Raw genomic sequence first — 27,319 nt, 5'->3', positions numbered from 1 at the left:
CATAGGGACGGGTACGCCCGCAATGTCGAAAATCCACGGATAAATTGGACTCCCCCTAAAACTTATCTGCTAATAGCCCACTGTTGACCAGGAAGCATTTCCAATAACATCAACAGTGGACTCACACACATTTGTACTTATCTAAGCTACGGAAAAGAAAATGGTATCGAGAAAGTCATAAGAAAGAGAAAATAACATTGTATAGTGCTGGACTGTAGTCATCAAGAAAAAACCTTGTACAAGTGGATCGGTGTGTTTCAAATCCGTGTCATTGAAGGATTTGACTGTATACGTACAGATGAATAGAGAGAGAGTTTGCAGATTGTTATAACTCCAGATGAGCCTTTAGGATTCTTAAACTCATCACCCCACAGTCCGTGCTTTCTTTGGAGGGACCCTTCTCTGTCATTTTTCTCATAAGCATCCTGGGATTTCTTCATGCCTTACCTGCAAGCAGCCAGGATGTCATGTCCGTTGGATAGACCTTTTAAGTTCTCTTCCACTTCTCTTTCGTTGAGAGTTCAAGGATATATTACTTAAAAGACAGTACCATAAAGTGTCACTGTGTAGAGTTGCTACAAAATTATGACAAATGGAAAATTTCTGACCCCTTGCAAGCCCATGTGTCTAGATTTTACTCTCTTGTTGCCAACTATTTTATCTACATTTCTGTAACCTACTGGAAATCAATCTATGGTCAGGCCAGTCTATGAATCCGAAAATTGGCCAATTTCATAGGAAGCAGATGGGAAAAATAATAGTTAATCTTGTATGTCATGAAGACAATGACAAAGACACCTAGAACCGTACCATCATTTCTCTGGGAAACCACCAGTAGTGTAATCCATAACCTTCATTTTGGATACAAAAATTGGAATATAGATCTATGAAATGGTGGGCCAGTTTAATGCAGATCCCACAGAGGAAGCCAATGCTGGCCCTTCACTCTTTGTTTTATGATCGCCTTTTTAAACTTTTGTATTGAATCTCCTCTGATGACAAGTGTAGATACCTTTCAAGTAGATAGTTAATTAACACCTTCAAAGAATATTTGCCTTAAGTAATCCTGATAAAATAAATGAACAGAAATACTAACTCAAAGAGGATATTCTGAGAAGATTATCTTACGCTGTTGTATTTTAGCCATAGGCATGACGATGTTCATCTTCTTTTTTCTGTTGTTAAATAGTAAGATTGCATTTTTATTTCCTTCCAAATTTCTGATGTTGAGAGCTAACACTCTTTACCAGGTATGTTACAGTATCACAGATGCAAATGATAATATAACAATAATGCAGGCTTCACCAAGAGTTTTCAAGAAAGGATTACAGAAATAGGTGAGAAGGACACTGTTGCTCTAAATGGGAAATCCAATGTATGGGAAGGTAGACAGGTGTCAAGGTTTGGTAATCCTAAGGAAGGAAACAAAGTTAAGTGTGATTGGAAAGGTCAGCCTGGTTTTGTGCAAACAAAGACCCAACCAGACCATAAACAACAGTGAAATCCTTTGCCTTTTCCACACCAGAGGAGTGAGGCAAACCTAGATTTCCACTGGTTCTGACCAAGGGAAGTTGAAGCCATCATAATGCATTACGTTACCCTCAGTCGCCCTGGCAACCACGGAGCCTGGGGGCTCTTTGACAAACTGGTTGCCAAAGTCCCCCTGGAAGCTCATTTGGAGGTTGATGGCCATCTCTGTCACAAACCAGTCAGTCCTTCCTGAGTCTTGTCTGATTCTTCAACCCAGCCGATACCATGTGTGAGGACCTGAACCCCTTGGGAAGTTGGTAGGTGAAAAGGGAACCAACCAGAAATCTTTGGTGACTTCTCAGTGTGATTTACAGTAAAAAAAAAGTAGTTCATTAGTTTCCATCAATCCATACTGTAACTCAGCACATAATCAATGTCTTTTTTTTTTAAGATTTTTTTTTTGTTTGTTTATATTTTGACAGACAGATTACAAGTAGGCAGAGAGGCAGGCAGAGAGAGAGGAGGAAGCAGGCTCCCTGCCGAGCAGAGAACCCGATGTAGGGCTCTATCCCAGGACCCTGGGATCATGACCTGAGCCAAAGGCAGAGGCTTTAACCCACTGAGCCACCCAGGCGCCCCCATAATCAATGTCTTTATGAAAGTTTTCATTGAGTTACACCAGAGTACGGTTCTCAGTGCCGACAGGCATTGGTAAAACAGAGATCAGTCCGTCCTTATGACCTAATTTGGAGTATTGCTGCAGAGTAATAATCTACTTGACACTATTACCCTTTGACATTACAAATATTTGCCTTTATATACACGCCTTTAAGAACTCATTGATCTTTCTGTGTGTGGTTTTTTTTCTGAATTTATTTGAGCCACCTAATTTATCACATAGTTAATATTACCTATTATTGCCTAATGTAACCCACTCACTGCATTTCTGTTATTTTTAATTCTGACACTGGCCCTCCATGAGAGGTGTTTTCGTTGTTATTTTTGAGGGGCAGAAATAAAACTAGCAAGTGAGCAGTCATCTGAAGGAAAACTTGCAAAGCATTCTATAAAATTACACAGCAGTGTTTCTCATTGCTGGGTTTTGGTTTTTTCGTTTTAATATATTGACGGTTTTTATTAAATGAAGCATAATCAAGCGAATATTTAAAAACATCTGAAAAAAAAATAAAACCAGCTGTGTTATGGTGTTGGTGTTTGCATCCATGCAAATTCATGTATTAAAATCTTGACGTCTCAATTGGTGCTGGGAGGTGAGGCCCTTCGGAGCTGATTAGGTCGTGAGGATGACTCCTTCATGAATGGGATGCATGTCCTTATAGAGAAGGATCCCAGAAAGTTCCCTTGCCTCATCCATTGTGTGAGGACACATTGAAAAGATAGCCACATATGAACCAGGAAGGAGGGTCTCATGAGACATCAAATCTGCCAGTGACTTGATCTTGGACACCAGCCAAGTATCTTTATCTGGGTATCTTTTTGGATCTGGGTATCTTTCTGAATATCTGGGTATCTCTCTCTGGAGAGAAAGAAATGTTGACAAGCAGCCTAGTTGGTGGTGTTCTGAGGATAGAGTTAAGCTCATCAAAGCAAGACCTATTTGTGCATGTGGAATTAGAGAAAAACAAGATGGAGGAATGTGAAATTATGGGTCTAATGTCTATAAGAAATTTGAATCTGGAGGTCTAAAAGAAACTTTTAGGTAAATATTTCCAAAGGAAACTTTTCCTGAAGTATCATATTGAGTTTAGGAAAAGAGGTAGTTGAACACACTGATAGGAATGCCAAGCAGAAACATGATCAGTGTGTCATCTTGTGGAAAAACATGACAGTGCTCCCACGAAATTCTGGGTCTTCATGAACTCTCTGGTAACCATTAGAAATAGTCAACATATACCACCTCACACCAGTCAGAATGGCTAAAATTAACAAGTCAGGAAATGGCAGATGTTGGCAAAGATGCAGAGAAAGGGGAACTGTCCTATACAGTTGGTGGGAATGCAAGCTGGTGCAGCCACTCTGTAAAAGAGCATGGAGGTTCCTCAAAATGCTGAAAATAGAGCTACCCTATGACCCAGCAATCGCACTACTGGGTATTTACCCCAAAGATACAAATGTAGTGATCTGAAGGGGCACGTGCACACGAATGTTTCTAGCAGCAATGACCACAATAGCCAAACTATGGGAAGAAGCAAGATGTCCATCAACAGATGAATGGATCAAGATGTGGTTCATATATACACAATGGAATACTATGCAGCCATCAAAAGAAATGAAATCTTTCCATTTGCAATGACGTGGATGGAACTAGAGGGTATGACGCTGAGCAGAATAAGTCAGTCAGAGATGGACAATTATATGGTTTCACTCCTATGTGGAACTCAAGAAATGAAACACAGGATCATAAAATAAGATGAAACCAGAGAGGGAGACAAGCCATAAGAGACTCTTAACTCTAGGAAATAAACTGAGGGTTGCTGGGGGGAAGGGCTGGGGAATGAGGTAACTGGGCGACGGGCATGAAGGAAGACATGTGATGCTATGAGCATTGGGTATTATATGCAACTGATGAATCATGAAATTCTGCCCCTAAAGCCAATAATATGCTATATGTTGATTAAGTTGAATTGAAATTAAAAGTTAAAAGTTCCAAAAAAAAAATAGTTAAGGTAATTCTATTGCTATTACAAAAAAGATACAGGTACATATATATGTATACACAGTAAATATATATATGACATGTGCATATAAATGCTATTAGGGAAGTAAAATTATGCAAAAGTCTACCTGGAAACATCAAAGCAATTCAGAAGGTTTTTTTTTTTTTTTCTCACTCTGATTCCCTAGGGGTTTGCCATCAAGATAACTAATGCAATGAGCTCATTATTACCAGAATGATGATTAGGTTTCTTAAATGATCAAGCTGTTTCAAACAATATGCCTGAAAAACACACTTTTAGAATTTTACAAATTTGGACAGCATTCAAGGAAACTGTCCTCCTGGAATCTGGGTAGTCGGGGAATGTGATTTCAGTAAAATCATGGACTTGGTCTTACCTGGGGTATGTGTCAGGAGAGCCAGAAAACAGCATGGCGTTAGAAGAGTTGGTCAAAACAAATATCCTGTTTATGTTATAATGTTTCATCACTAATTACTCTTGAGAAGAGTGATGAGGAATTTAATAATATCAATGGCTAACTGATCACATTATTAAGAAGGTTTTTTTGGTTGTTTTGTTTTGTTTTAATGTGTATGTCTCAGCATTGCATCAGCCTCTACCAGGCTTCCTGGAACAAATTCGTAGTCTATAGCAACCCTCTATTTGTTTTTTTGTGTTTTTTTGTTTTGTTTTGTTTTTTTGTTTTTTTGTTTTTTGTTTTTTTTTGCATAGAGAGAGAATTATAAAATATGAATAGTAAAAGAGCTACGTACCACTGTCTCAGAAAATTAATTGCTAGCATTCTGCTGAACTTGCAAACACCACGTATTCATATAAAGAATCATTATTGAGCAAAAAGTGATGATTTGGGCTTCAGTTTGGCTTTTACATAGGAATAACAGAACGTGTGTGTAGGTTCTTAAGTTTTTTAACTTCCTCGATGTTTGGTCTTTGGGGAGAATTAGAATAAATATTTTTACAGACATGTTTGAGCAAAAGCCATGAATATTTGTGTACCAAGCATTGTGTCATCTCTGTGCTGGGTGCAGACAGATTTCTCTCTATGCGGCTACAGTGGTGGTCTTCCTGGGAGTCAAAAGTTGGTTGCTGGCTACTGGGTATTTACCTCAAAGATACAGATGTAGTGAAAAGAAGGGCCATCTCTACCCCAATGTTTATAGCAGTAATGGTCACGGTAGCCAAACTGTGGAAAGAACCAAGATGCCCTTCAACGGACGAATGGATAAGGAAGATGTGGTCAATATAGACTATGGAGTATTATGCCTCCATCAGAAAGGATGAATACCCAACTTTTGTAGCAACATGGACGGGACTGGAAGAGATGATGCTGAGTGAAATCAGTCAAGCAGAAAGAGTCAATTATCATATGGTTTCACTTATGTATGGAGCATATCAAATGACATGGAGGACATGGGGAGATAGAGAGGAGAAGGGAGTTGAGGTAAATTGGAAGGGGAGGAGAATCATGAGAGACTATGGACTCTGAAAAACAACCTGAGGGTTTTGAAGGGGCGGGGGGGGGTGGGAGGTTCGGGGAACCAGGTGGTGGGTATTAGAGAGGGCACAGATTGCATGGAGCACTGGATTTGGTGCAAAAATAATGATACTGTTATGCTGAAAATAAATAAATTTAAAAAAAAAAGTTGGTTGCTGGGCTCTGCTATAGACTGATAAATATGAACCATATATCTTGCTGTAGAAGTTCCTCAAGAACATGGACATGGAGGCACTGGGTTGGTTCAGTCCATTAAGTGTTTGCCTTCGGCTCAGGTCGTGATACTGGAGTCCCACGACTGAGCCCCAAGTTGTGTTCCCTGCTCAGCGAAGAATCTGCTTCTCCCTCTGATGCTCCCCCCTCTGGTGTTCTCTCTTACTCTCTCTCAAATAAATAAATAAAATTCTTTAAAAGAAAGAAAGAAAGAACATGGTCACGATGTCTCCAGATGTCCACAGTAGCCCAAACTCATCAACCAGAGGGAAGATGAGACTCTCCATTTCCCCCGCAGACCTTGAGTCTCAACCCAGTGCATCATGCCTGGATGTTGGATATGATGTCCACCTCGCAGACTGGATGCCCAGGGATCTCAGAATCAGCCCTCTCATCCCGCTGTGGATGAGGCATCAGGTGCTGCCTTCGAACCCGACCTTTTCATCAGTAAATTGCACATAAAGGAGTAGATGTTCTCTCTCTCCTTCTCACTCAGTAGCATTTGGGCCAAGTTGGGGGAAATGTGTAGGACTGTGGAAGTAACCATGGCCACATCATTTCATTTGATGCTCATGCACCATCCGTCCTTCTGAAAGAGGCTTCAGGCAGCATGTCATCCTAAACTCGAGTTTGGGGCATGAAGGCAGCAGCGGAATACCATTGAGCTAGGGGTGTTGTGGATACTTGGACATTATATTTGTTCTTCCTTGGAGGGCTATTCAAGGTGTTTTCAGCACATAACGCATGTGTTGGGTGGTGAGAATCATTTTCCTCGTACCTGATGGGCGCTTTCAAAGATACAAAAGCTTTACTAAGAAGTTGAAGGTACCAAAAACTCTCTTATTTAAACAATGGCCAAGACAAACATGAGGAACACTCCATAATATGGAGAAACGTTATCTGTGAAAAATGGATTCCTACTTCCCAGAGAGTGAGGGACTGATTGAGATTATGGAATATGGTGGAGATTAAAGGTGTGTTGGTCAGTGCTGGCTTTCAGAGTTTTGGAGTGAGCGGTATTGCGGAACACACATTCTCAAAGTGTGGTTTATTGATGACTTGCATTTAGGACCTGGAGTCTGATCCCCAGAGCATCACCTCAGGCTTAAACCAGAATGTCAGAGGATGATGTCCACGTACCTGTGCATGTAACAAGTTCTCCAGGTGCCTTAAATGCATCCCACAGTAGGGGGGAGACAGAAATCTTGGTGGTCATGGAGGAAGATGGAAAAGGGAAACCACAAGTCTCCAATAAGGCACTGGGAAGAAGGACAAGGCGCTGACTCTTGAGGTGCTTTGGTTTGTAGATGCTGAGAACTTTAAGACACCAGCCACATAGGATAGGGATGAAGACCCGGTCCAACTTCTTCCAGGGCGTGGAGTGCTAAGCCAATGTATGGGCTTGGGAATACAGCACATAAAACAGTGTTTTGAGAGTGCCCCCTGCAGGGAGTTGGCGTGGGTCACTGCCTGGTACCTAGACTTGCAGATGCCATTGTCAACATGGATATGAACCAAGGGACTAGGGGACTTTCCTGGAACCTGTGGAATTTGCAATAAGGACGGCTGTCTGAAAATCACGATGAGATTGCAGCCAAGATGTCCAGTTTCTGAGACAGAAACTTTAGACTTACAGCACAGAGTGGTTTGTAGAATCCATGCAAACCATGCATTGTACAAAGGACGTCTCCAAAAACAAGCAAGGGAAACAATATCCGGGATCCCACTCCCCCCGCACGGTTGGGGTAATGATCAGGAAAGGGTTAGCCTTCAAAGTTTATTCGGCAGAGAACTCTGGGTAACAGCAACACCGTCATGATCTTTATCAATCATAGACATCAAAGAGCAAAACCATCCGTCATATCCTTGGATATGAAAGAGGATTATCTAGAGAGGCTTTGATTTGAAAGAAATAACCTAGTACTCCGTCAAGATGAAGAACCCTGAAATGGTACCATGAAACACCACCACGAACAACAAAAAAATATTCAATGCAGATGCACCACTTTCATCTCTTCCAATTACAAAGGCATCACTATTAAAACGCTGCATCTTTACTGCGTGAAGGACATTCTTTGAAGTGTTTATAGCGATCTCAGAATTACATTGACTTGCTCTGTTGTACATTGTGCTGTCATACTGCAGACAGTATTACCGTTGTAGCAGTGCCATCAAATGTAATTTTATTGAAAATAGATTTTTCTCTTTATAATTTTTTAAAAAGAGTCAATTTCCAATTCATCTGCAGAAAAAAAAAAATGACTGTTACTTTCTAAGTCTTTAGACTGAGAGAGACGGAAAAGTGGCTTATAAACAATGAGTCGATATGTTCATCGGACTAATCCAGTGGGAAAAGAGAGATAACATATTACTATGTCTGACTCATGGTGGGGAGGTCTGTCTGTGTGCAACAGTGGTAAATTCTGTTGCATCTCAATCTCTTGTTTCTTTTGTTTTCGCTGAAATGTGGAAGATGAGGCAATAGCCATGCATGTGGAGAAACCACATGTAGGGCAAGGCAAGGAGTTGTTCCCATGTTGGGGATGTGATCGCTCTGTCCTGGGAATTCATAGTTTCTGCAAAGAAAATGTATCAATAAGTATGAAAGGAATCAGCAAGACAAGAGTGGAAGAAAAATCAGCTGGTAATTGGATTAGTATTTTAGTAAGATACCCTGATGATGGATAAATTATTTGAGCCATCAAAAACTGTTAGTGAAAAAGAAATAAATATCCTCTAATAATGAATTTAACAAAAGCTCTCATAAGTCATATGTACACACCAATTTTTGCAAAGCACACAGGGGGGTATATACACAGGCCTGTGTATATTTATATACATTTACATATACCTTGTATAAATACAATATTTATACAATATATTTTATACAATCTTTTAAAATATGTTTTATATATTTATATATGCATACATTGCCCATATACTATATATACATATACTTTATACAATATATTTTTAAATAATTTTTATATATTTATAGACATATACATTGTCCATTATGTAGACAATGTATACAATATGTATACAATGTATACAATATGCATACAATGTATTATATGCAATATACAACATGTATAAAAAGTATATGTATACATTACACATATGTATATATTATAATGGATATATTATACACGTTGTGTAAACATATGTATATATTATATGCATATATATTTATGTACACATGTGCATTTTATTATTTTTATATTTGTGACTGCATCTATATTATAAATATATGGAAATCTCTTTTTAGAAATATATACTGCATAATACATGTAGAGTAAGAATATACATTTTCTATATAGATCCCCAAAGGGATCTGGTTTGTATAATTAGCTATACTCTAAAAGAGCACAACTACAACATTAGAATAAAATAAGTACAAAATAAGAATGATTCTTTCAGGTCACATGGGTGGCTGTGGGTTAACAGTCTGACTCTTGATCTCAACTCAGGTCTTGATCTCAGGGTCACAAACTCCAGCCTCACTTTGGTCTCCACACAGGGATGGAGCCTTCTTGAAAGAAGAAAAGAATATTCTTTCACTGCAATAATTTGTATTATGAAATACATATTTTTTTTTTTTAGTTTTTCATACAACTAATGAAAAATGGAACAATCGGTCGTTTTATTGAAAAAGGATTCATTCCCTCTGGTACCTCATTAAAGGACAATTACAGATTCTATTTTGGAGGGCTAATGGATAAGACATGTTAAAAAAAAAAATTAAAGGTGTAACTTAAATAAATCCCAAAATAAATGTCCCAGGGACCAGATGCAGAACGGGGTTTTGTTTAGCTGAAGCATGACGAGTTCTGGGGAGTCCTTTTCTTTCTTTTTTTGCAAAGATTTTATTTTAGAGAGCACGAGGAGAGGGGGAGAAGGAGAGAATCTCAAGCAGACTTTGCACTGAGCACAGAGGCACCACGTGGGTCTTGATCCTCTGATGACCAAATCATGACCTAAGCCCAAACCAAGACTCAGATCCTGAATGGACTTATGGGTCACCCAGGCACCCCTGGGGAGTCTTTTTTTCTAAAAACAAAGTCAGGTACAAGTGCTAGTGCTCTTGAGTCACCGAGAACAAAGCTTCCTGGCCATGGAGTGGCCTGGGAGCCATGCTCATGGCGGGAGAACACAATTAAACACCCCAGGGAAACAGGAAAACTGAAGCTCAAACACAGTCCTCAAACATTCCCTTCTAGGTGCTTTTCATCCTCAAGTTCCCGGGACTGGGTTCATATGGAAAATGCCATGGTAGGGAATAGTCATAAGCTTTCTCACGTGATCTCCAGCCCCTGCAAGTGCGGTGGCTGCCGTGGGCAGATCCTGACTTTGAACAATGGCGAGGTGGGTTCCATCAACCAAAATAAGAAGCAACCAACACGCATGCAAAGGGTATAGCATATCCCATGACACCATGGTGACGGCTCGTACATCCTGCATTTCTTGAAACCTGACAGGGAGATGAATGATTTAAAAGGCTGTTGAGCTATCTATTTATCACAAAGAATTTTTTTATTGTTTTTTTTTTTTTCCCAAAGTCCAAGCCTGAAAGTAAGAGCAGTTGAACCATGTGACAGCTTCCCCGTTGGTTTCTTTGAAAATTTTCTCGGAAATGCCGAAATGATTCATTGTGTTGCATGTCTGGTCTGATGCCTGAGAAAGAACTGGAGACGTATTAGAAATAAAACCTCCCAAACTTCCGTTGCTATTGGGGAAATATGTGATTGCCCCCTTTTCTAGAGTGACCTATAAAACAGGAGAAAATGGATAACTCATAAGGTGATAAAAACGGTGCACCGCATGGTAATACTAGGAAAAAAAAAATAGAGTTAATCCTTTCTTTCACTATTGTGATGAGAAAAGCAGGATGGAGAAAAAATGTCATAATGCACAGCCTTGGGATGGGGCACTTCAGGGAGACAGTACCGTGCTATATTCATTGCCACAAAAAGGGCTTGGAACCTAGAGCCTAAAAGAGCTTAGAGGCTAGTTTGATTAAGGAAAACATTTGACCGGTGGCAGATGCGGATACTAATGAAATCAGATAACTGAAAATATCCCTGAAATTGAAAAAGTTGGCCACTTCTCCTTAGGCATCTAGTCTAGAAATGAGGATGATACTCACTGTATTCCTAGTTAGTTCACCAAGAGGGAATTCATAGTCACATGACCGTGTGTGTGTGTGTGTGTGTGTGTGCACATCTGGAAAGCTGACCCTCCTAAGGCATCTGCTATGCACTTCTGGGAGCTACAATCAACCCAGCAAGTGGCATATGCATGTCTCTAACCAAAATACCACATTCTACACCCAGAAATTCAACTTCCAAGTTCACATCTGCTCTCCAACAGCAAAGTGGCTCATTTTGTTCTGGGTTGAAACAGTGAAACACTGTAAGCTTGCTGAGTAGACACCTAAAGGTATAGAGGAATGGGTAAGTAAATTATAGTTTATTCCCATAATTGAATAAAAACCACATTAACAGAGCTGCCTTAGGCCTACATCTGCCAATAAGAATAAATGGAAGAGGCAAATATTTGAGGTTAAAACTTTAATAGCAAAAACACACACATCACACATCACACACAAGGATGTGTGTGTTTTTGCTATTAAATACACATAAAAGGAAGACAAATTTTATGTCAAATGTGAAATCAAACAAGTTTCCCTTCAAATACATCGCTAAATGTAAATTTTAAAAAATATATAAATGGAAGAATATGCGTTAACATCCGGAAAGTGGGATTAGGTGGTGGGGAAATTTTTTAGTTTTATTTATAATGTTCATATGAAGCATAGACTTAGTCACTTCTTACTGTTTTCACCTTGTATGTTTAAAGTATTTTCTTAAATCACTAATATTATACAAGATCTTTGGAGAGAAAGCTCAAAATAAATACTGTTTAAAATTTGTTAAAAAGGGAAAAGTGTGAGTATATGTAGATACAGCAACTCGATGCTGTTAAAAATGATAGATCGGGGCGCCTGGGTGGCTCAGTGGGTTAAAGCCTCTGCCTTCGGCTCAGGTCATGATCCCAGGGTCCTGGGATCAAGCCCCACATCAGGCTGTCTGCTCTGCGGAGAGCCTGCTTCCTCCTTCCTCTCTCTCTGCCTGCCTCTCTGCCTGCTTGTGATCTCTCTCTCTGTGAAATAAATAAATAAAATCTTTAAAAAAAAAAAACATGATAGATCTTCTTAAACCAAATTCAGTATCATCACAAAGAAAATATACATTTTTTGTGGAAATTGACATACCGTTCTAAAATTTATGAGAAAGGACATTAAGATACAGCTATATCCCCAAAAATTTGAACTTGAAGAAAATATAAAAAAAAGCAACCCCCATGCAGAAAAGAATGATTAGCAATTTGAATAGTGTGGTGTTGTCAATAAATAAGTACACACATCAGCGTGAGTCTGAAAGTGCTGTTGATACCATCTTCAAAAACATGTATTACCATGTGTTAACCCTCTCCCACCCAAAACCAGGAAAGGAAATTAGAAACAAACTGAGGGTTTTGCAGGGGAGGGGGGTGAGGGGTGGGTGAGCCTAGTGGAGGGTATTAAAGAGGCACGTATTGTATGGCGCACTGGGTGTGGTGCATAAACAATGAATTCTGGAACACTGAAAAAAATAAAATAAAATTTTAAAAAAACAGTATAAAATGATCAAATAATGTAATGGCATTAAATTCATTTAAAAAGTCAGATATGTGCATGGGCATGTGATTGCCTCCCACACCACCGACACCATGTATCAATTATGAGAACATCATACACCAGAAGTATGGGTTTTTATTTTGCATTAGATATCATCTCACATTCAGCAGCTCAAACCAGCAACCATGTATCAGGTCATAGCTTCCAGGGGTCAGGAGTGCAGGCATCACAGAGCAGAGTTCTCTGCAAGGTCACGATCCCAGCCTGAGCCGGGGCTGCATTCTCATGTGAAAGCTTGTGTGTGGCACATCTAAGTCTAAGCCCATTTAGGTTGTCAGAATTCCTTTGCTTGTGGGTGTCAAACAGAGAGCCTCAGCTCCTTGCTGACTGTAGGATCAAGGCCACTGTAGGGTCCTAGAGACCACACACAGCACTTTGTGGCCAGGCGATCTTCCTAGAGCCCTCTCCACAATACAGAAAGGGGAAAACAGAGGATTCCACCATGATTCTGCCAGCAAGATCAAGTCTTATGTAAGGAAAATCATCATATGTCACACCCGTCACAACCGCCGTAGAAGGCAACCTCAACAAGGACAGGCTCTGACTCTATTTGTCATATTCTACTGGTTAGAGCAAGTCAGAGGTCTCATTCTTGCTCAAGGGGAGAGCATTCCTTATGGGTGGGACCACCAGGAGTGGGAATGATGGGGGCCAGCCTTGAGTTTCTCCATCGCAAATAGCTACTTCCCAGTTACTTATGTTCTTTGTTATTGTTTTGTTTTTTGTTTTTAATTTGACAGACAGAGATCCCAAGTAGGCAGAGAGGCAAACAGAGAGAGGAGGAGGAAACAGGCTTCATGCCAAGCAGAGAGCCCAATGAGAGGCTCGATCCCAGGACCCTGAGACCATGACCTGAGCCAAAGGCAGAAGCTTTAACCCACTGAGCCACCCAGGCGTCCCAGTTATTATATATTTTTAATTGAAATATAGGTACATACAACATTATATTAGTTTCATGTGTACAGCATACTAAATCAACAGTTATATACATAACAAAATGCCCACCACAGTAAGCATAGGTACCATCTGTCACCATTTTAAAATTCTGAAAACAACTGCATCAACCTGAAAGCCATTCTAAAGTACTTAAATCAGAAGATTCTTTTTATTTTTATTTTATTATTATTGTTTTTTTTTTTTTTTTTTTGAGTATAGTTGACAAAACGTGACATTGGTTTCAGGTATAGAACATGGTGATTTAAGATCTCTGTGCTATGCTATGTTCACAGCAAGTGTCGCTGCCTTTGTCCAATCCACACATTTTTATGTGTATTGATTTTGAATATGAAACATGTTTCATGGTGTTTGTTTATGGGTTACTTTGACCTGATGGCAAAACGTATATTGATTTTTATAAATAATTTAAATATATATTTTTTACTTTTTTATAAACATATAGTGTATTATTAGCCCCAGGGGTACAGGTTTGTGAATCATCAGGTTTACACACTTCACAACACTCACCTTAGCACATACCCTCCCCAATGTCCATAACCCCATAGAAATAATTTATACAACGTCTTGTTTTTATAAATATGAAGGCATTAAAAAACATGTATTTCTTGATATTGTCAAAATCCTAAGCACAAATAATTAGTTACTGAATATAACCCTCTGTATGTCCTAGCTGTGAGAAGAGCACAGATGTAGTGCTACTACATTCCTTCTCAGCAGTACATGCAAATGCTTAGAGATATATTGCATATGTGACAGTCAAAGAAAGTCAATAACTTCAAAGAATTATCAAAAGTATTAAAAATCACCTGTAGATTGACCAGAGTTATAGAACTCGAAAAGTGTATGGCCATAGTGCTTATAATGTGACCAAAATAAGGCAGGTGACTGAAAAAGATCATACCATTTTCATAAAAATAACCTGCTTTGGAAACTTGGAATTGGACCATTCTATTAAAAAACAAACAAATAAAATAAAAATCACAGTCTTGCAATCTTCTACAAGAATAGGGGTACCCGGCCAATCTTCTACAAGAATGGCACCATGTCTCCCTTAGGTTATCCAGCCTTTGCTCAGTAATAACCAGCCTAGACCATAGACAGTATGCCTACATAGCCACGTGGTCTTAAAAGACCAAAAAAATATAAATAATATACATATGTGTAAGGTTGCTATAAATTTTTTATTAGCCCATGCTTGAGCAACCGTGAAAGACCCATTTGAGTCTTCCCTCATTAACGTGTTCATAGCGACCTTTAGCTCCTGGCTATAATAATTAAAAGATTCCCCACATAATCACTTCATTTCTATGGTTTTCTATCTCTTACTGGGCTTCATTTAGAGACCTTTAACAAATGTCATGTTCCAACTTTACGCCCCCTCATTGTACAGAAACTAATGAAGCATATTAGTTACTCTGAAAACACTGATGTCGTTGGAGACAAGACTGGTGACATCCACGGTTACAGTACGGAGCTAATTTGTGTTGCACGTTTGCACATGGCCATTTGAGAAGTCTACGTGTTCATAATGGTCATTAGAGCCATAGGTGATATATTTTAAATGGGCTTCATTTTGCTGCCCTGCTTGTTCATTAGGAGAGCAACTAGGTAGCTCATTTAATAATGCATTATTTTTGGAAGACACAATGAGTGCTCCATAACTGGAGATTTCATCCAGAATCTAGGACACTACAAAATCCATTTACTCAACCACTCTATGAATATCCCAATTTGCATGATGCCATTCTACAAACCACAAAGAGGCAAGGACAATAGACTCTGAGTGTCATAATTTCACCTAGGGTAATCATCTTTAGAGAACACTCTTGAAAATCCACTTTATGAGTCCATGGATTTACAGGCTTTTGGATGTCTTCATAATGGTCCTATGATAGCAGGTTTCTTTAGAAGAATCTTGTGCTGGAAGAGCACTATGCATGTCCTGTGATGTCAGGTTTCTGTCTCTACCACATAAAGGAGAGGATACATTGCTCGTGGTAAGAGTGGACACTTAGACCATTGTGGAACTGAAAGCCAGTTGACAATCTTGTGTAAAGAAGGCAAACCTCATTATCTAAGACTAGAGGGATGGTTGGAGGCTCTGGTACTTCTAGAAACTGTCTTCTCCACACCAATCATCACATGCCTTCATGATACTTGCATCCATTGTTCATTGTACATATTGAATTCTGCCCCTCTCAAATGCGTATATTGAAGTGCCCACCCTTAGTCGCTCAGGATGGGACCTTACTTGGAGATAGAGTCATTGCAGCTATAGGTATCAAAGGGAAGACGAAATCACCTGCAGTAGAGGGGAGCCTTAATCCAGAATGACCAGCGTCCCTCTTAAAAGAGGAAATTTGGACCAAGAAACATGCACAAAAGCAGAACACATGAAGATTGGGAATATGCCACTATAAACTAAGGAACTACCGGAAGCTAGGAGAGAGACCTGCATAGATCTTCTGCCAGAGTCTTGAAAAAGAGCACGGCCCTGCGGGTACACCGTCCTCTCTGACTTCTGTCCCCAGAACTGTAAGAAAGTAAATTGTGGTTGAAGTCGCTCCATCTGCCACACTTTCTTACGGCACCCATGCAAGTACATGCTGCCCTCTTTTGGTGCCATGAGTAGAATTCACAGCAACTGGCTTAAGCAGAGAAGGATTTTCTTGTTAGAAAGTTCAAAGACTCTCCAGGGAGCCTGGTTTTGAAGTCTCGTGCAGTTGGAACAAAATCCAACCAGCCAGTGGGAACTTCTACAGCACCAACAATGGGCTGTACCCTTGTCACTGAACACCACAAGGGTACTCTGACACATTGAGACAACTGAATGCCTTCCCAGGAAGAGTCAGAGCCTAATTTCCCTGCCACCAAGTCGCTTACTTCTCAAGCCACTTGAGATGTCCACACATTATCAGCCATTGTCACCTTGTCTGTAGCTGATGTCCAAGAGAGTCTGGAATGTTGGCTGGATTCTATCTGAAATCATCATCGGCTTGGGGAAGTCCATAAAGAATGCAAAAGGTCTGGGCTGGGAGTCCAAAGACGACAGAAGTCTATAGACATATCTGAAACTTCAATCACTATAGACATTATCTTGTGACGAGTTCTTCTTCCAGTAAGAGAAGTCATTTGAAAGCCATGATAATGCCCAGTGTTTTGGAGTCTAAGGACAGTAAGGGTCCACAGCTGGAGTTTGCATGGGTTTTTAGCTGAGGCAGAGCACTTAACCTAAGTCCGAACAAAGACAACAGTCAGGCAGTGCCCTTGGAGCATGTTGGATGTGCTACGTATGGGCATCCCGTCCAGAGCAAGATCAGCTGTGACCTTATGACCACTGCACTCCCTCTGGTGGCCATTGGAGTCTCATTGTGTACGGCGTCCTGACAGGAGCAGACCTGATGTGGAGAAGCAGATATATTTCCACGAAGATCCAAAGGACGAAAGGGTTCCACGCTGAGATCTTATTTCCAACCTGCAGTCCATGAAAATGTCTCTCTGCATCCTGTGTTGATCTCTGTATGGCGACCATGATCTCTGTTTTCATAACTGGTATACCTTCTGTCCCACACAGCATTGTCAATTTTTCTCTTTCCACATTTTGTCTTCTGTATAGATTTACTGTTCCAATGCATTTTATGATCATTTAATCCCATGTAGACGGGAATGCGTATGGATTGCAACTGGATAAGGTCACTCACACGCACCACTTTCAGCTTTACTTTTTCCATCAAAAATTATCTTTTTGCATATCCTATTCATACCTCTTAGTAAGTCTTATTGTTTTCTGTGCAAAGTCGTGACTATCTTTCAGTTCTCACGTGAACTGCAAGGCTAGAAATATATGATATCTTAAAGAGGATTATTTGTGCCCAGTTAGTTTTCCTACATCTGATATCAATTTGAGGATTTATTTTATTTACAGAGTCATTCAGAATTTTCCGAGTAGATGATCGTGTCACCAGGAAATAAAAAATAACTCTATCTCCTCCTTGACAGCGTTCACACCATGGGTTTCTTCTTGTTTTACTCTATTTGCTAAAATTTCCAAGGGCGTGTCAAATAATAGCGCCGACAGCAGGCATCTTCTTCTACTCTGTTCTTTTAATTAAAATTAGTTTTAATGTTTCCCGTTTAAGATGTTTGCTGTTCATGTGACAGTAATGACTGCCTTATTGCTTGCAGGTGTTTTATTTATTTTCTGGCTTTCCTTCCCTCAACCATGCAGAGGCAGTCAACAGATAATAGTTCAGGTCACTGAAGATCATGACATGAATTCCTTTGGACACACAGTAGTTAGATTTTATATCATTTTTTTTTAAAGATGTCTACATGTAGAAAACAGTGGTCAGAGCAAAGAGACGAAACATCATCTTACAGGTTGACGGACTGACCCTCATCTTGTGTGTCATCTGCCCAAAATTCGGTAATGCCTACTGCTGATTTTTGTGGAGTATTTCCACTTTGGTGGGTTAAACAGACCATTTCTTCAGGCTCCTTTCATGTTCCTCTGTCCAGTGTAAATGCGTCCTGGGAATGGGGTTGGTTTGAGTCACTGATGAGGTATCAGATGAGGTCAATCTGCACCAACACAGTCTGCCACCGGGATGGCTTTGTTTAATTGGTTGTTGTAAACCAGAATGTAATCAGCTCAGGCCATTCCATCAGTCTTCAGGACAGGCTTTTTTCTCTCGAGAATTTGAGTAATGAAAGTGGTCAAAAGGTTTTCCATCCACCCAACCACTGACATGATGAACGGCAACAGTCCATGTAATTCCAGTGAATTTTTTTTTTTTTTTTACTGATTCATGCTCTGAATTGCAGATGTCCTTGTCTTTAGTTTGAATATGAAGAAAGGAACTTCATGATTCTAAGGGAAGAAATATAAATTTGCCCTTTTACGTTGTATTCTCTCATAGTGCGTATATAGAGCTTTTTGCCATGACTCTTACAGCTAACAATGGTATAAAAATAATAATAATAATATAAGAAGAAGAAGGAGGAGGAGGAAGAGGAGGAGAAGAAGAAGGAAAAGCAGGAGAAGGAGAAAGACTATCAGGAAATGAATGGTTCAAGAAAGCCCTAAATAGATAATGTGCATTTTTATTAGTTTGAGTTGCTTTGAACATTTTCTGAGTAGGACCAGCAACTGAATTTTGAAGTTCCTTTTCAGATCTATGATGCTACCAGTTAAAATGTTCCTTAAAGGGGGACCCAGGTGGCTCAGTTGGTTAGGCAACTGCCTTCAGCTCAGGTCACGATCCTGGAGTCCTGGGATCGAGTCCCTCATCAGGATCCCTGCTCAGCGGGGAGTCTGCTTCTCCCTCTGACATTCTCCCCCATCTCATGCTCTCTCTCTCTCTCTCTCAAACAGATAAAAATATCTTTTTAAAAAATGTTCTTTAAAAAGCATTCATTTGAAAATCACATAATGCAAGATAAAATAAATATCCATACATTTTATAATTAAGTGATAGGGTTTTCACTTATTTCTATTATACTGAGGTACTAAGTTACTTAAAAGTGAATGTTTTCAGGGGCAGCTGGGTGGCTCAGTCAGTTAGGTGTGGAGTCCTTGGAGTCCTGAAATTGAGCCCCACGTCCCAGGAAGCCTGCTTCTCCCTCTACCTCTGCTGCTGCTCCCCCCACTTTGCTCTCTCTGTCAAATAAATAAAATATTAAAAAAAAAAAACAATGAGTGTTTTTAAAAAAAATGTCTGTGTACAACCATTTGCAGATATTCTCTGTAAAATTATCTTGGGAATATCTTTAAAATTTAATTTAATATTATTTAAAAATTTTTCAACTCAGTCAAATTGGGAATGCACCCAATTGGAGGGGAAGCTGGCCATTTTACAGAGAACCTTTGACAAAGAACCATAAGACTGTGTAGACATAGCAGAGCACAGTAAACAGAGTGGGGCTTCCAAGAGTGGCAGCCTACGGAAAGAGAGAAAGATGGTAGACGAGGTCTAGTTAGTGACGTTCGTCTGGTTTCTCCTGGTGCCATTTCTGGCCAATGGGCTGTAAAGTCCTCTTCCGGGATTCACCTTTGCTCCTCCAGGTAGAGATGGTGGGGGGTGGACAGCACCTTTGCAAATCCATGCCCTACTTTGTTAGGCAAAGAGCAAAAGCTCAGGGAGCTTTGCTGTTGTGCGTTGCTCAGTCGCCTTCAGCTCAAAGTTACCCTTTCATCAAAGATGTACACTTTGGAGATCCTTCTCCAATTTTTGTCCCCTCTGGAAATGGGTAGTCATTGTTGGAAAGATGGCATTTCAAGTTTTGCTCAAGGGAATCCATCAGATGACAGTATCTCCTTTCAATACGCATGCTTTCCATGAAGCTACCCAAAGGCAATTGGAGATACAAGTGTGCCCATCCACACACATTTTAAAAAATGAATAAATGATTCCACGTGGTACAGTTGAAAACCTGAGGGGAAAAAGAAAGAAAAAAATGTTTTGTGTTAACAATCACTTGCGTGGCAACTCTAAAAAGTAAATTTGGAATGCTAGTATATGTATTTTTTTTTTTCACGTGTAGAGATTTCAGAATTAACGGAACAGTTCTGACTGAGGAGTGCCTTCATGCACTTCGATTTCCTGACATTAAATTTTAGTTAGGTTCTCATGCATGTGCAGAAACGTGAAGTGTTTGTGCTAATTAGTCAAATCGAAATAACATTCAATCTTGGGTTCTCGTGCATGTGCGGAAAAGTGAAATGTTTGTGCTAATTAGTCAAATCAAAATATCATTCAAGAACACCAAATTGTGCAGCAATTCTATCTTAAGTTATGCAAGACTAGGAGTGTAGTAGGGTACGTAAAAGATGTGGAAACCTGAGAAGATTATCTGTCCTTATCCCTCAGTCCCTCTCAGCCCAGAAGCCTTGATTGTAGGGAAATGTCCCAAATTTCACTGGTTTCTACCATGGTATAATGGGAAAGGGGCTCTCTCTTTACATACATGATATGTGATTATACTCACCAGTCAAAATCATTGAGCTTCAGGAACTCTTCCTATCTGAAACTAGAAAGGAAATAATTTTTAAATGAACTTAACTTCCAGAAATCAGTAGATTGACCAGTTCTTTGAAGAGACCCAACATTGCAGGTACAAAGATGAATTGTTTTTTGTTTGTCTGTTTGTTTTGTTTTCCTCCAATTCCATCTCCAACTCAATCACGTTGACTAATAATTCATTCCATCCCATACAGGCTTGTCTGACCAATTCCATTGCTTCCTGGCTCATTTAACGATGATCGAGTTGAGTCTGAACCCAATTTACTCTTCCATGATGTTCTGCGGATTGAGTTGTTCCTTAAAAAGACACATCAAAACTTTGACCACATTGACCCCCCCCCCCCGAAACTGTGAATGTGGTCTTATTTTGACATAGGGTCAGGCAGATGCCATCAAGCATGAGCTCATATTAGATCGGGCGAGCCTTTGCTGAGTGCTTGGAGTCCTTAGAAGAGAGATGGGCCGACAGACACACATAGAAGGAAGAGAGTCCTGTGAAGCTGGAGACAGACATGGTGGTGATGTATCTACAATCCAATGAAGAATAAATACTTTCAGCAACCACCATGAGCACAGCGAGAGGGAGACATGAGACACTTTCTCCCTCATCTCCTCTTGGAGAAACCAACCATACATACTAACATCTCGATTTGAGACTTCTGATCTCCAGAAACACAACAGAAAATACATCTGTTATTTTCATCCTCCCCAATCAGGGTGCTTTGGAGTAGCATCCCTGGGGAATGAACCTGACTATAATGTTTGTTCTCCTGCTCCAGGGCCAGTGAGGTCTCCACCTGAGAGGTGCAGATCCTGAACTCTGCTCTCCTGTTACTCTCCCCCTCTCCCATTCCCCATGAAGAAGGGCAAATGGAAGTTTCACCCAGTTGAATTTCTTTGCATTGTGAATGGATCCGAAATCTGGTTTTCTCACGTGACACATGCTAGGGTCCATCTAGAGACCTCTCAGTTGGGCAGCTTGGTGAATTCAAGGAGAATTCTGCATCACTTTTTGAGCAATAGGGAAAAAAATATCCCACTGCACATTTTATTACCTTAATACTTGAACTTTAAGGAATGTTTTCTCCAGAATGCTTTCATGAACCTGTTGCAGAAGAATCAAAATCATGAGTGAATTATCACCTTTGCTGCTACCTTTTCAGAGAGGAGCAAGCATATGTATACGTGTATACGTATTCGCGTATGGAAGATAGCTGTGTCATCACAGCAGTTTCAAAATAAGAAAGAAAAAGAAAGAAAAGCTCTCCATAATGCCACAAATGGTTTAACTAAATGACTTTATCTGGTTTGGGTATCAGGATAATGCTGGCTTTGTAGAATAAATTTGGAAGCTTTCTTTCCTCTTCTATTTTGGTAATAATTTGAGGAGAATAGGTATTAACTCTTCTTTAAACATTTGGTAGAATTCACCTATTAAGGCATCTCACCCTGGACTTTTGTCTGCTGGGAGTTTTTTGGGGAGCGGAGAGAGATGGAAACTGGGAGTTTTTTGTTTGGGTTTTCTTTTGGGGTGGGGGCGATGGAGAGGAAGTAAGAACCCAAGTAGACTCTCTGCTAAACCCAAGAGCCTGACATGGGGCTCAATCCCACCATGCTGAGAGATCATGACCTGAGCCAAAACTAAGAGTCAGACCCTTAACTGACTGAACCACCCAGGTGCCCCTTCTTGGGAGTTTTAAATTCAATTTTGTTACTAGTAATTTTAAATTAAATTAAATTACATTAAAAATGAAACTAGTCATTTTAAATTCAATTTTGTTACTAGAAATTCATCCGTTCAGATTTTCTGTTTCTATCTGATTCAGTTTGGGAAGACCATGTTTCTAGAAATTTACTCATTTTTTCCCTCGGTTGTCCAACTTTTGCCATACACGTTTTTTGTAATGTTCTTGTACAGTCCTCTGTATTTCTGTGGTGCTGGTTATTACTTCTCCTTTGTTTTTGATTTTATGTGGATCCTATCTCTTTTTTTCTTGATAAGACCTTTTTTTTTTTTTTTCCTGAACTGAATGGTTTATAACTGGAATTATGCCTTTTCATTTTCTTTAATAGCACAGCCTCTTTCTTCACACTTCTAACAAAGACACAGATAATTGTTCTTGCCAATAATACACTAATTCTGAGCATTTTCCCCTTTGGTACCTATCCTAACTTCCTTCCTTCCCAAGCTCTTCTTGAAAATGCTGGGTTTGAGACAGACCATTCCTTTCATTGCCTACCCATTATTTTATGTGTTTAGGACATACAGTTGGCCATATCAGTACTGAAGGGCACCCATTCATTTATTTCAAGATTGGCTTTTGTTCAAAGCCAGTGAAAGAACCCCATGGAATCCTTATGCACACGCACAAAATAAACCATTTTTCCTTCAACAGATACAGCCTTTGTTACAGTTGCATGAATTTTTTTTTGCATGAATATTTTTAAAATCACAATTCTTAGACCCACACCATGAGATGTTTTATGGAAGCTATCATAAATATATTTACCAATCCAGTCATTCATCTAACCTGTCAACATCTGCTTCACAAAGGGAGTGCAGGGCTGATCTATATTTTCGCTCTATAGGCATATCCACATATTGATAGAAAACCCAAGCCTGTGGTTGTAAGCGAAAGGAGCATGTCGCAGCTTCCGTATGGTAGTCTCTGAAGATTAAACTACTCACTCCTGAAGCACAGGGTTGAGATAGCACAAACCTCCGTTCAGATCCTGATGACTGTGTTTGAGGGTTTTTTAAACACAGTGTCCTGCTCCTTCCTAATAGGATCTGAACAGTGGAGCCACCAGAATAAGGGAAATCACACACCACGAGACTGTTTAATGAACTGGAGAGGATCTCAAAGGCACGGCCGTAAATTCCCTGAAAATTGGACATTGTCAGGAGAAATCTGGCACCTACTCCAAGATGATTGCAAAAGGAAATACCCCCCTGCCAGGAGTTAACAGCATTTTTTTTTTTTTTTAACTAAAAGCTGAAGCAAGCATAATTTGCAGTTTGCAACGTGTAATCTCTCGTAAGGACCCAGTGATTTACAGATCTGCTCACCCCTCTCTAATCTATGTGTTGTATTAGCCAGGTGTGCCTTATGAATTCCATACAAAGTAAGATCAACAGTCCATCAAACCCCCTGATTTGCCGCTCGGGTTTTAAAGGCATCTCCCGCTGAAATGACAGAAGACGTGCCCTTCACAAACCCTTTAACGTGCTTTGGGAATGGATATAACATTAGCAAACGAAGCATTGCTACCCATCACCTTGTGAGTCTGTTCTCACTGGACAAAACGGCTATTTAAATTCTAAATTCTGCAAATCACATAGGAAACAGGATGTCACAACAAGAGGTGTTTATTGTTGCCAGAAAAAAATGAGAAATAACTAAAAGCTTGGTCTTCATTTTCTTTTTTGAAGATTTTATTGATTTGACAGACATAGATCACAAGTAGGCTGAGAGACAGGCAGAGACAGAGGAAAGGAAGCAACCCCCCCACCCCCCAAGCCGTGACCCTGATGCGGGACTCAATCCCAGGACCCTGAGACCATGACCTGAGCCAAAGGCAGAGGCTTTAACCCACTGAGCCACCCAGGCGCCCCAAGCTTTGTCTACATTTAACCAATACATGCACTATTAAAGGGTTAGGCAGCAGGTAGAATCATGTTGCCTCATATTTTCAAGTATTATTTTTATTATTTTCAAAAGACAAAAATTGGAGCTAATTATTTATTTGCTTCAAATAAAAGTTTGCAGAAGGCCATAAATCATATCATTAATTTTCCATATAAATCAATTATAGCAATCGCCTCTCCTTGATTACCAGTGAGACTATTTTGGAATCATGAATGTAGATTATTATGTAAGTGGGATACTTTTGTATTTTGATCCAATACTTTGAGTTTTGATTGATTGCATCTAGGATTATTGATGGGAAACGGACATGTCTTATGTCTAGATGGGATAAATTATATCATTCTGGACTTCCCAGAATTGACGTCCACAACCTTTTAATGTATAGTAGTTTTCGTGAAGGCGTGTGAAATGGAACTCACACACACTTTTCGTAGTCATTGATCAAGGGACACCTCAGTGGCTCCGTTGGTTAAGTGTCCAACTCTTGATTTCTGCTCAGGTCATGATCTGAGGGTTGTGGGGTCAAGCCCTGAGCTGGACTCTGGATTCATCAGGAATTCCCTTCAAGGATTATGTCTCCCTCCCCCTCTGCTTCTCCCTTACTCATGCTGTTTCTCTAAATTAAAATACAATAAAAATAAAATAAAAATAATAAAATAATTTTTAAAAAAAGGATTGACAGGAAAATCCCATACCCAGTTGGAAGTAAAAGGTCTTTTTAAGTAGGCTCCACATCCAATGTGGGTCTTGAACTCCCAGCCCTGAGATCAGGAATCGTATGGTCTGCCGACTGGGCCAGCCGGGTGGCACCAAAATTTATTTGTTTTCAATTAGCTATTGATCATATTTTATTTCTCCGATGTTTAATCGGTTCAGCTCATATTGGTTGATTCTCTATTTACCGCACATAAACAAAAGACTGTGTTGATATGTACTCAATGACATACTTATCTTGGCATCCTGTATTGAGTTGGTGAGGACTAATTAAAGAACTTGTATTTGTACTAACAGAAATATGAACAATTTTCTAACAGAATTTTGGATCCTGGAGAGTTTGGATCTTGGAGAGTTTGGGGAGAAGACCCATTTGTAGTGAAGCTGAAATCTCTCACTAATCTTGAGGGCAAGATTTTTCTCTTGAAAAGGAAGAAATGTCAAGCATGAAGAATGTTTCTGATGATCAGTTCCAAAGGATTATGCTGTTACTCATTGCTCCCAATACCAATTTTTATTATCATAAATTTCTGTAAATAATTTGCATTATTAAAATCGCCAGGTAAGGACTTCTGCTTCCAAACAACTTGGAATGAGAGACACCAGAATTTAGTCATATCCAAAAGGAAAAAAAATGAGATAAGGAAAAAAATATATAAAAAATAATAGTGTACAATAATAATAGTAATATATACTAGATACCTTTATATCTCCTAACATAAGATGAAAACACAGTTGCATTAGTTGAAAATTAAATGTAAATTTGTATGAATGTGTATCAGAAACACCCCCACCTCCAACATCCTTAGGAACAAGTGAAAATCATCCTTAACAAGGAAAAATGTAAACGGAATGACAGTGACTCCAATATGCTATTTTGGATAAAATAATAATAATAATAATAATAATTGGGTTTTTGAAGAGAAAATGAGTTGTTATAATAATTTAAAAAATAATTACAATTCCATCTGTGCTGAAATATGCAATGACCTTTCCAATTAGGAATATAAATTTGTTCTTCTGTTCTATTATTTTTTAAATCAGAATATAAATTATAAACTTATTAATATGAAGATATAACTGAGTTCAGGTTGTGTTACTGAAAAGTTTTGAATTGTGGTCAAGTGTATCACACAGAATTGCCTCTGAAATTCAGAGATGGTTGCTTATTCAAGTCCCATGAGTAACCTCAACTCAAACATAACTACAGTTGTAAGCAAGACTTCTCATTTGAGAAAACGTCCTTCCACTTTGGTATAGAGGAATTACATTATTTGAGTACCCAGGAGGAAGAGTCCAAGGTTATACTTCCTTTATGTCTTTGCGTTCTGTCCCCCTCTTGATGCCTAAAGCTGGGAACCAACGGAACACACACGGAGAAGCGAAAAAGTGTGCTCTATGGTGGCAAAAACTGTTGCTGGAATTTAGACCAATGGGTTTCTTGGAAATTGCTAACTTTTCAGGGCAGAATCATTACTACCCTCTTAAACCTGGAAGATATATGAAGGTTATGGGAAACTTTAGGGGAATATTCCAGGAATCTCCCTGTTGACCGCGAGTAAGGAAATGTGCATTTCCCAAAGAACATGAAAACACTCATTCAAAGATACATGTGCCCCTCTATTTATTGTTTTATTTTCAATATCCAAGATATGGAAGCAGCCCAGGTGTCCTTTGAAGAATTAACGGATAAAGAAGATGTGGTCCCTCACAGTGGAATACTACTCAGTCATAAAAAAGGATGAGATCAGGCATTTGTAGTGATGTGCATGGGACCCAGAATGTGTTAAGTAAGTCGGACAGACAGAGACAAATACCATTTGGTTTCACTCATCTGGAACTCAAGAAACAACACAAATTAATAAACAAAGAAAAGAAACACCCATAAATATAAAGAATAAACTGATGGTTGTGAGAAGGATAGGCAAGATGGGTGTAGGGCAGTGGGAGATACAGGCTTCCAGTTATGGAATGAAGATTTCGTGGGAAGAAAAGGGACAGCACAGGAAGTATAGTCAATGGTATTGGCATTGTGTTGTGGGTGGTGACAGATGGCACCCAACCTTGTGGTGAGCACAGCCTAATGTGTAGACCTATCAAATCCCTACGATATACACCTGAAACCAAGGTAACATTGTGTTCCATACTGTAGTTCCATAAGGAAAAGAAAGAAAATTGAGTGTTTCCCTGAGTTAGTTTAGATCAGAAAAGAGAAGAGAGCGCCATTGTTTATTTTCTGTGTAACAGCGAAGGACCATCCAATGATAGAAGGAGCCTGATTCTCTGTTCGGTGTGTTTTCTTCTTAAAGAGGGTATACAACAGCTCCTACTGTGAGCTGTGATTAAACCCATGTTATTTG

This window comes from Mustela lutreola, chromosome X, assembly GCF_030435805.1.
Source record: "Mustela lutreola isolate mMusLut2 chromosome X, mMusLut2.pri, whole genome shotgun sequence".
In the NCBI taxonomy this organism is placed as follows: Eukaryota; Metazoa; Chordata; class Mammalia; order Carnivora; family Mustelidae; genus Mustela; species Mustela lutreola.
This window is presented reverse-complemented; position numbering follows the sequence as displayed.